Source organism: Lithobates pipiens, unplaced genomic scaffold (genome assembly GCF_037356315.1).
Source record: "Lithobates pipiens isolate NorthernLeopardFrog02 unplaced genomic scaffold, aLitPip1_a1.2 Scaffold_19, whole genome shotgun sequence".
NCBI classification, from domain to species: Eukaryota; Metazoa; Chordata; class Amphibia; order Anura; family Ranidae; genus Lithobates; species Lithobates pipiens.
In genome coordinates, this window is record NW_027507764.1 from 174,855,838 (window position 1) to 174,864,093 (window position 8,256).

Here is an 8,256-nt window from a genome sequence, read left to right on the forward strand (position 1 = left end):
CGGCCATGGCTCGCCTTGCTGACATTCAGCAGTGACACAATCTGCTGGTCAGACGTCTTATTTGCGATTGCCCAACGCAATGGAACTCAACCTTCTATATGCTTGATAGGCTGCACCAGCAGAAACGTGCAGTTAACATCTACCTGTATGAACTCTGCGGCAGAACAGGTTCTGGGGAGCTGTTTTTTTTTTCACCGCGCCAGATGCTGCTCATGCTTGACGCATGCAGAATTCTGCAGCCATTTGAGGAGATCACCAAACTGGTCAGTCGCAGCCATGGCGCCATCAGTGACATGGTACCTTATGCCTTCTTTATGGAGCATGCATTGCGTCGTGTCATTGATCAAGCTGTGGAGGAGCAGGAGCGGGAAGATGAGGAAGTCGCAATGCTGGATGAATTCCCAGGGGGGCTACTCTATCTGAGACAAGTGAACAACAGGAGTCTGAAGAGGAGTCAGAGGAGGATGGTGCCGGGGCGGATGAGGAGGAGCAAGAAGAGCATGCTTTAAACCTTTCTGGTATCCCTGTTGTTGTGCGTGGATGGGGAGAGGAGAATGAAGAGGACGACATTATCCTGGATGATGAGCAGGAGCCAGGCCACCACACCGCTTCCAGTTTAGTGCAAATGTGGGCCTTCATGCTCCAGTGTTTTAATAGGGACCCCCGTATAAAAAGCATAAGGGTCAAGGACCAGTACTGGGTGTCAACGTACTTAGACCCCCGGTACAAACACAAAATGGCGGAAATGTTACCGCCGTCACAGAGGGCTGGCAGAATGGAGCACTTCCAGGCCTTGCTTCGAGAAATGCTGCATTCTGCTTTTGCGTGCGCTGGCAGAGGAGCAATTCCCACTCACAGAGAAGGAGTTGCGGGTACCAATCCAACAGTCCTATCCTATCCGTGGAGGAAATCCAAAACCAAACGAGGCACCAGAGGGGGGAGGCGCATCCAGCACAAAAAGAAAGCGGACACAGTAGGTGCGGGTATTTTTAACCTCAGTTCAGCAATATTATCAACGAGTGAAAAACGCATTTTAGATAAGGGCCTTAAATTTGTCCCACCAAGAAAACTTAATAAATTCAATACATTTATTGACGTGCAGAAATTTATCCGGAAGCTACATATTCAGAGACACTTTTTGTCTTCACCTAGTAGCACTAACACGATCCCTGATTCTACATTTGTTAGACATTCCGGATTGAGTAATCCGTCTTTGTTCAATCCGGGTATCCTACCCCCATCTATCAATGTTTTTAAAAATCTTGTTTTGAATGATTTAGATAAGTTACCCATTAAAAAGGTACACCAAGACCCTTCCATAGCCCAGGGTCTCAAATCTTTATGTGAAAGAAAAAATCTTATCATCCGCCCTGCAGACAAGGGGGGTGGTCTAGTGGTATTAGACAAATCATGCTACATCGATGAAATGAACAGACTATTGAATGATGTTACTACTTATAGCCCCTTACCAGGTGACCCTACCTCCAAATACAAAAAAGAACTCACACAGATTATAGATGAAGGTTTCTCTTTGAACATCCTAAATAAAAAAGAGAGGGAATTTATGATTCCACTGGCACCACGCATTCCGACAATATACCAACTCCCCAAGATACATAAGGATTTGGTTAATCCACCAGGTCGTCCAATTGTCAGTGGTATAAATTCCATTACCTCGCGAATAGGGAAATACATAGATACTTATCTCCAGCCCCTAGTAAGGAATATACCATCCTACTTACAGGATACAGGTGACACAATCCGACTATTAGAGAATATACAATATCACGATGATCTTATTCTAGTCACAGCAGATGTGTCTGCGTTGTACACCTCTATTCCACAGGACCTAGGTCTCGCAGCTGTTGAATTATTTCTTTCCAGGGACCCTACACTCCCTGTGATACATAGAAACTTCCTCATGCAATTGTTGGAATTTGCCATGTCCCACAATTACTTTTGGTTTCAGGGTACCTTTTATACCCAGACCAGAGGGGTTGCCATGGGGGCAAAATATGCACCCAGCCTGGCCAATCTGTTTATGGCCCAGTGGGAGGAGGATGTCGTCTATGCCCTTGATAGGCCGGAATTGGTGCTGTGGGCTAGGTATATAGACGACATCCTCCTCCTGTGGAGGGGCAGTCGGCCATCCCTGGATGCCTTCATGACAACCCTTAATACCAATGATCGTGGTATACAGCTGACCTTTGAGGCCAGCACAACTAACATCCATTTTCTGGACCTAGAAGTCACAGTGGTGCAGAAACGCCTAGCCCTGAGAACTTTTTTCAAGCCAACGGACCGTAACGGGTATATTCCCGTCGATAGCTGCCACCACCGTCAATGGCTTGGATCCATTCCACGTGGTCAATTTCTGAGGCTTAGGCGGAACTGCACTAATACTAGTGACTTTATCTCTCAATCCTATACCATTCGCAAGAGGTTCCTAGACAAGGGCTACGATCCACGCGCCCTTGATGCTGACATTCAAACAGCCCTACATACTGATAGGGCTTCCCTCATCCAGAAAAAAGTTAAATCAACAACTAATGACAAATTCAAATGGTCTTTTTTTACCACTTTCTCTACACAACACACTGAGATAAAGAGAATTATTAACAGGCACTGGAAGGTGTTGTCTGGTGACAAAATCCTAGGTGGAATCATTCCTGACAAAGCCGGAATTATCTATAGGGGAGCCCGGTCGATACAAAATGATATCTCCCCCAATGTAATAGATATCCCTAGGCCTATACAATTCTTTCCTCAGAGTAAGGGATACTTTCCCTGCAGAAAATGCAACGTTTGCATACATAATATGTTGGGCAAGGGGAAAAGCGATTCCTTTACTTCCACAGTCACTTCACGTAGGTATATGATGAAACACTTTACCACCTGTACCACTAAGTACATTGTTTATTTGATCACCTGTCCATGCAACCAACAATACGTTGGTCGCACTATTCGCAACTTCTCAATCAGAGTTAACGAACACCTCAGTAAAATCAAAAAAGGCTGTGACAAACACACAGTCCCGAGGCACTACCTCGAAAAACACAATAGGGATCCCAAGGGCACACGTTTCCAAATTATCGACAAATTTGTCCCGAGTTGGAGGGGAGACTCATGCCTAAGGGGGGTTTCGCGCCTCGAGACTTTTTGGATCTATGAATTGAGGTGCTACTCCCCCCTTGGCATGAACACAGACTGGGACATTAACAGTTTCATTAACCAGGCTTAATTTAAATTCCAGATCTTTATAATTACCCTTCATTTTAATTATGCTCACCATGCACTTTTTTCATTTTTGACACATTGTTTTGTCCATACACTAATTACGTTCTTTTTACGCTTACGGCATACACCTCATATTATCTATGTGCTGCCGTTTCTGCACGTCATTTATTTACAACATTGTTCACTCTTTTCCCTAATCCCTGTCCCATGTTCTAATTTAGACATGTGTGACTATATGGTGATTTTTCTGACTTTATGTGACCTGAGACAGATGTTTTTTGATAAATGTATACACATACATTTTTATGTCTCAGGAGTCCCATGGTTCTCTATGTCAGCGATATGTAATTAGAACGTACAGGATTTGATATATCACATTGTACCTATTCACTCCTATTGCTGACTTCCTTTTCCTATTTCCAGTTCTTAATGTACCAGCCCGGAGATTTGCTACATTGCCCCTCCCCTTTTTTCTGTCCTTATTTTTGTTTTTTGTTTTTTTCCCCCTCACGCTCTGTTTGAACCTAAGGGGACGCATTGTAGTTGCCATAGTCACGTTGCCACCCGTCGTTTGTTACGACGTGACGTGACCACGTTCCCCCCTTTCGGGTTCCGGGTACGATGAGGCTCTCAAGGCGCACGACGTGACGTGACTGCGCTTTGCGCTAAGACGCATGCGTAGTATCGCCGTGCTCACGCTCTGTTTGAACCTAATGGGACGCATTGTAGTTGCCATGGTCACGTTGTCATTCGTCGTTTGTTACGACGTGACGTGACCACGTTCTCCCCCAGCTGGTTCCGGGTACGATGAGGCTCTCAAGGCGCACGACGTGACGTGACTGCGTCTTGCGCTAGGACGCATGCGTAGTATCGCCGTGCTTTTGATAATTCCGATTGGCCGTGTTGCCGCTCACCACGCCCCTGGCGGGTGACGTACACTGTGCGGCAAATCGGCGCCAAATTCGGAGGTTTCTTCCCTCTATCACATCTCATGCCTGCACGAGCACCTCCCATCCTCTTCATGTATGTCCTCCCTAGCCCCTCCCATGTTAGGTCATGTGATGTACTTATGTGGTGATTGGTGGAGGTTACCCAGTTTCATTATACGTCATCTCGCTCCCCGATCACCTGACCGGACTCTCGGGCTATAGGATATCATGCACTATCAGTTACCATGACTACACAGACATATCCTGTAGCTGTAGATCGCCAGTAAATAACTAACATACAGCTAACCAGTAAAAATACGGATCGTCACTAGACATCACCACCTCTGCCTGCTAGAATCTATTGTGATACAACACATATGGGAACAAGTCCTTCCAGGTGATGACTTCACATATTCTGTATAGTAATGATAGTATTTGGTTGGTTTTATCATATGAGTGCTAAATGCAGTCTTGCATAGATTTCACCTGTTCACTGGCCCTCCTTGGAGGTTTTCTAGATTAATTTATGCGTTGCACTTATGATTACGATTGTTTACTAAGTGTTTACTGTTATTAAATCTAATGTAACTGCCTTTATTAGTAGGGGGGTTATACTTTGGATGATATCCGCATCTGGCCACTATGTTTGAACATGTGTATTTTTATTTGACCAGATTGTTTACCTTACTTGTTAAATGGTTGTCTGAGACAACAGCCTCCGCCCCCCTGTAGGCGGAGCCCCCACCCCTTTGTAGGCGGATCTGTTTTAGTCATTCTATATATTTGTTAGCAATGTGGTGGGTCCCAACATGCCCCAGTCGAAGACATATGTGTCGAAACGCGTCGGGCTAGCTGTTGGCACCCCACATTGCTTTTACTTTTATTTTATTTTTTACTTTTACCTTACTGCTTTGTGATCACTAAGTCATTGGTTACACTCTTGACTTTTAATAAATTATCCTTTTTATCGCCTGACCCGCACCATGTGGAGCTTTTTCTTTCTTTTTTCTCTTTTGGTTTAAACCCTTCAAACATCTTCCCCTTTATTTTGGGGTATCCGGAGTATCGGAGTGCAGCGTGCCTTACCTGAGTTGGATTTCCTAACCACTTTGAAGTTCCATCGGTGAGATTCATGATTGGATATACGGCCCTTTGGAGTCTCCCCACCAGGCTGACGAACCTCCTCCGATTCACCCCTCGGTCCTAGATTGTGACCCCAAGCCTTATTGACTCAACCGTCATACGACTGTGTGAGTCCAACATTTCTGGTAAGAAGTATCCATCTATTCCTTTCCAATGTCTCCAGACAAGCTGTTGCACATGGACATATCCGTTTAATAGGATCTGCCCCGTATTGCGATACGGTCTGACTACCATTGTGCCGGTCTTTCCACAGGAAGCTTACACCTATTCTTTGGACTTTATTTTGTTAATTTACACATTTATATGATCTTTGTTATATGATCATCTTTTCTACACATATTCACTTTATAAGCGCTACACTATTTTTTACCACCAATCCAACAGCGCCTGCAAGAAGAGGCCGGTGTGAAGATGTGTTGGTGACTTCGGATATGAGGTCATTCTTTCAGCCGACCCATCAACAGGTGTCATCCGGATCCAGCATCAGGGAACGTCTAGACCGTCAGGTGTCCGACTACATCGGGTTAACGGCCGATGTGGACGCTCTGAGGAGTGATGAACCCCTGGACTACTGGGTGGGCAGGCTTGACCTCTGGCCAGAGCTTGCCCAATTTGCAATCAAACTGTTGGCTTGCCCCTTGTCCAGTGTCCTGTCCGAAAGGACGTTCAGCGCAGCAGGGGGGATCGTGACCGATAAGCGTACTCGCCTAGCTCACGACAGTGTTAACTACCTCACATTTCTAAAAATGAATGAGGCGTGGATCTCAGAGGAATTCAACACATGTGACCAGTAGACCATGTATATGTCTATAAACAATTTTTTTAATCGAGCACTCAGACCTTCTTTCTTCATTTGACTCACTTCCTTGTCCAAAAAAAGCACACCGTACTATATGCCCGTATCCTCCTGTTTGAAGAGGTTGAGCGGTGTCATATTTCTACTGGGGCTGCTTATTATGAGGGGCTCCCACCATCCCTGTGCTGTGCTGACTTCCTCCTGGGGCTGCTTATTATGAGGGGCTCCCACCATCCCTGTGCTGTGCTGACTTCCTCCTGGGGCTGTACCTCTGCTGTGCATATTATGAGGGACTCCCTTCATCCCTCTGCTATGCTTATTATGAGGGGCTCCCACCATCCCTGTGCTGTGCTGACTTCCTCCTGGGGCTGCTTATTATGAGGGGCTTCCCACCATCCCTGTGCTATGCTGACATCCTCCTGGGGCTGCTTATTATGAGGGGCTCCCACCATCCCTGTGCTGTGCTGACTTCCTCCTGGGGCTGTACCTCTGCTGTGCATATTATGAGGGGCTCCCACCATCCCTGTGCTATGCTCATTATGAGGGGCTCCCACCATCCCTGTGCTATGCTCATTATGAGGGGCTCCCACCATCCCTGTGCTATGCGGACTTCCTCCTGGGGCTGCTTACGGTGCAGGTGTCAGTGCTATATATCACGGTGCTGATGTCAGTACTCTCTGTCACGGTGCTGCTGTCAGTGCTGTATATCACGGTACTGGTGTTAGTGCTTTATGTCACGCTGCTGATGTCAGTGCTCTCTATCATGGTGCTGTTGTCAGATCACTCTATCACGGTGCAGGTGTCATTGCTGTATGTCACGCTGCTGATGTCAGTGCTCTCTATCACGGTGCTGCTGTCAGTGCTGTATATCACGGTGCTGGTGTTAGTGCTTTATGTCACGCTGCTGATGTCAGTGCTCTCTATCACGGTGCTGTTGTCAGTGCTCTCTATCACGGTGCAGGTGTCATTGCTGTATGTCACGCTGCTGATGTCAGTGCTCTCTATCACGATGCTGGTGTCAGATGACTCTATCACGGTGCAGGTGTCATTGCTGTATGTCACGCTGCTGGTGATCATCTCCTGCACCCTCTTCTTTGCCTACCCTGACCTTCCCTCTCCTCCATTGCCTTCATGCGCTCCACAGTTCTGAATTGTCACAACAATTTCCCATATGAAAAAAGAATGCTTGTAGTTGTCGATCCCAGATTCACCTCATATATGTGTTATGTCATTGGCCATGTGGTGGGACTATGTTTGCACAGCTATTAATTATTTTGTGGCTGCAAATTTGACCTGTAGGTTTGCAAAGTTTGCCTCCCATTGAAGTCAATGGGGCCCACCGCGAACGTTACGGTTCGCGAACTATCGGCCGCGTTCGCGGTCCGCGTTCGCGAAACGTCCCGTCGGAAGTTTGTCCATCACTAGCTGGGAGTATATGACATAATTTGCCTAGGCCTGGAAACCAGGAAGTAACTGAAGAAACACATACCTCCCAACTTTTGAGATAGGAACGAGGGGACACCTATTGGAAAAAAGTATGTAGACATGTGACGCATACCCCCTCACGCCCCCTTAACCACTTCAGCCCCAGAAGAATTAGCTGCTCAATGACCAGGCCATTGTTTTGCGAAATGGCACCGCATAGTTACATAATAGGTGAGGTCGAAAAAAAAGACTCAAGTTCAACCTATATGTGTGATTATATGTCAGTATTACATTGTATACCCCTGTATGTTGTGGTCGTTCAGGTGCTTATCCAATAGTTTCTTGAAACTATTGATGCCCCCCGCTGAGACCACCGCCTGTGGAAGGAAATTACACAGCTTTGCTGCTCTTACAGTAAAGAACACTCTACGTAGTTTAAGGTTAAACCTCTTTTCTTCTAAATTTAATGAGAGGCCACGTGTCTTGTTAACATTGGATCCAGAAGAACCAAAACCCCCAAAAAACGGAGAAAGTACACAATTACGTTATCTTTGCGCTCTTCTAATCTCAGTAGTGTTTTGGGAGGGAATTACCTTATTGCTTAACACATTTCAGATACGCCAGTAGCCTCGAACTGAATTACTAGCTAAGGAATGAAGTAGGGATTAGGGTCTAGTTGAGCAGATCTGCATATTCTGGAGAGTTGCGGAAGTGGTGCCAACATGC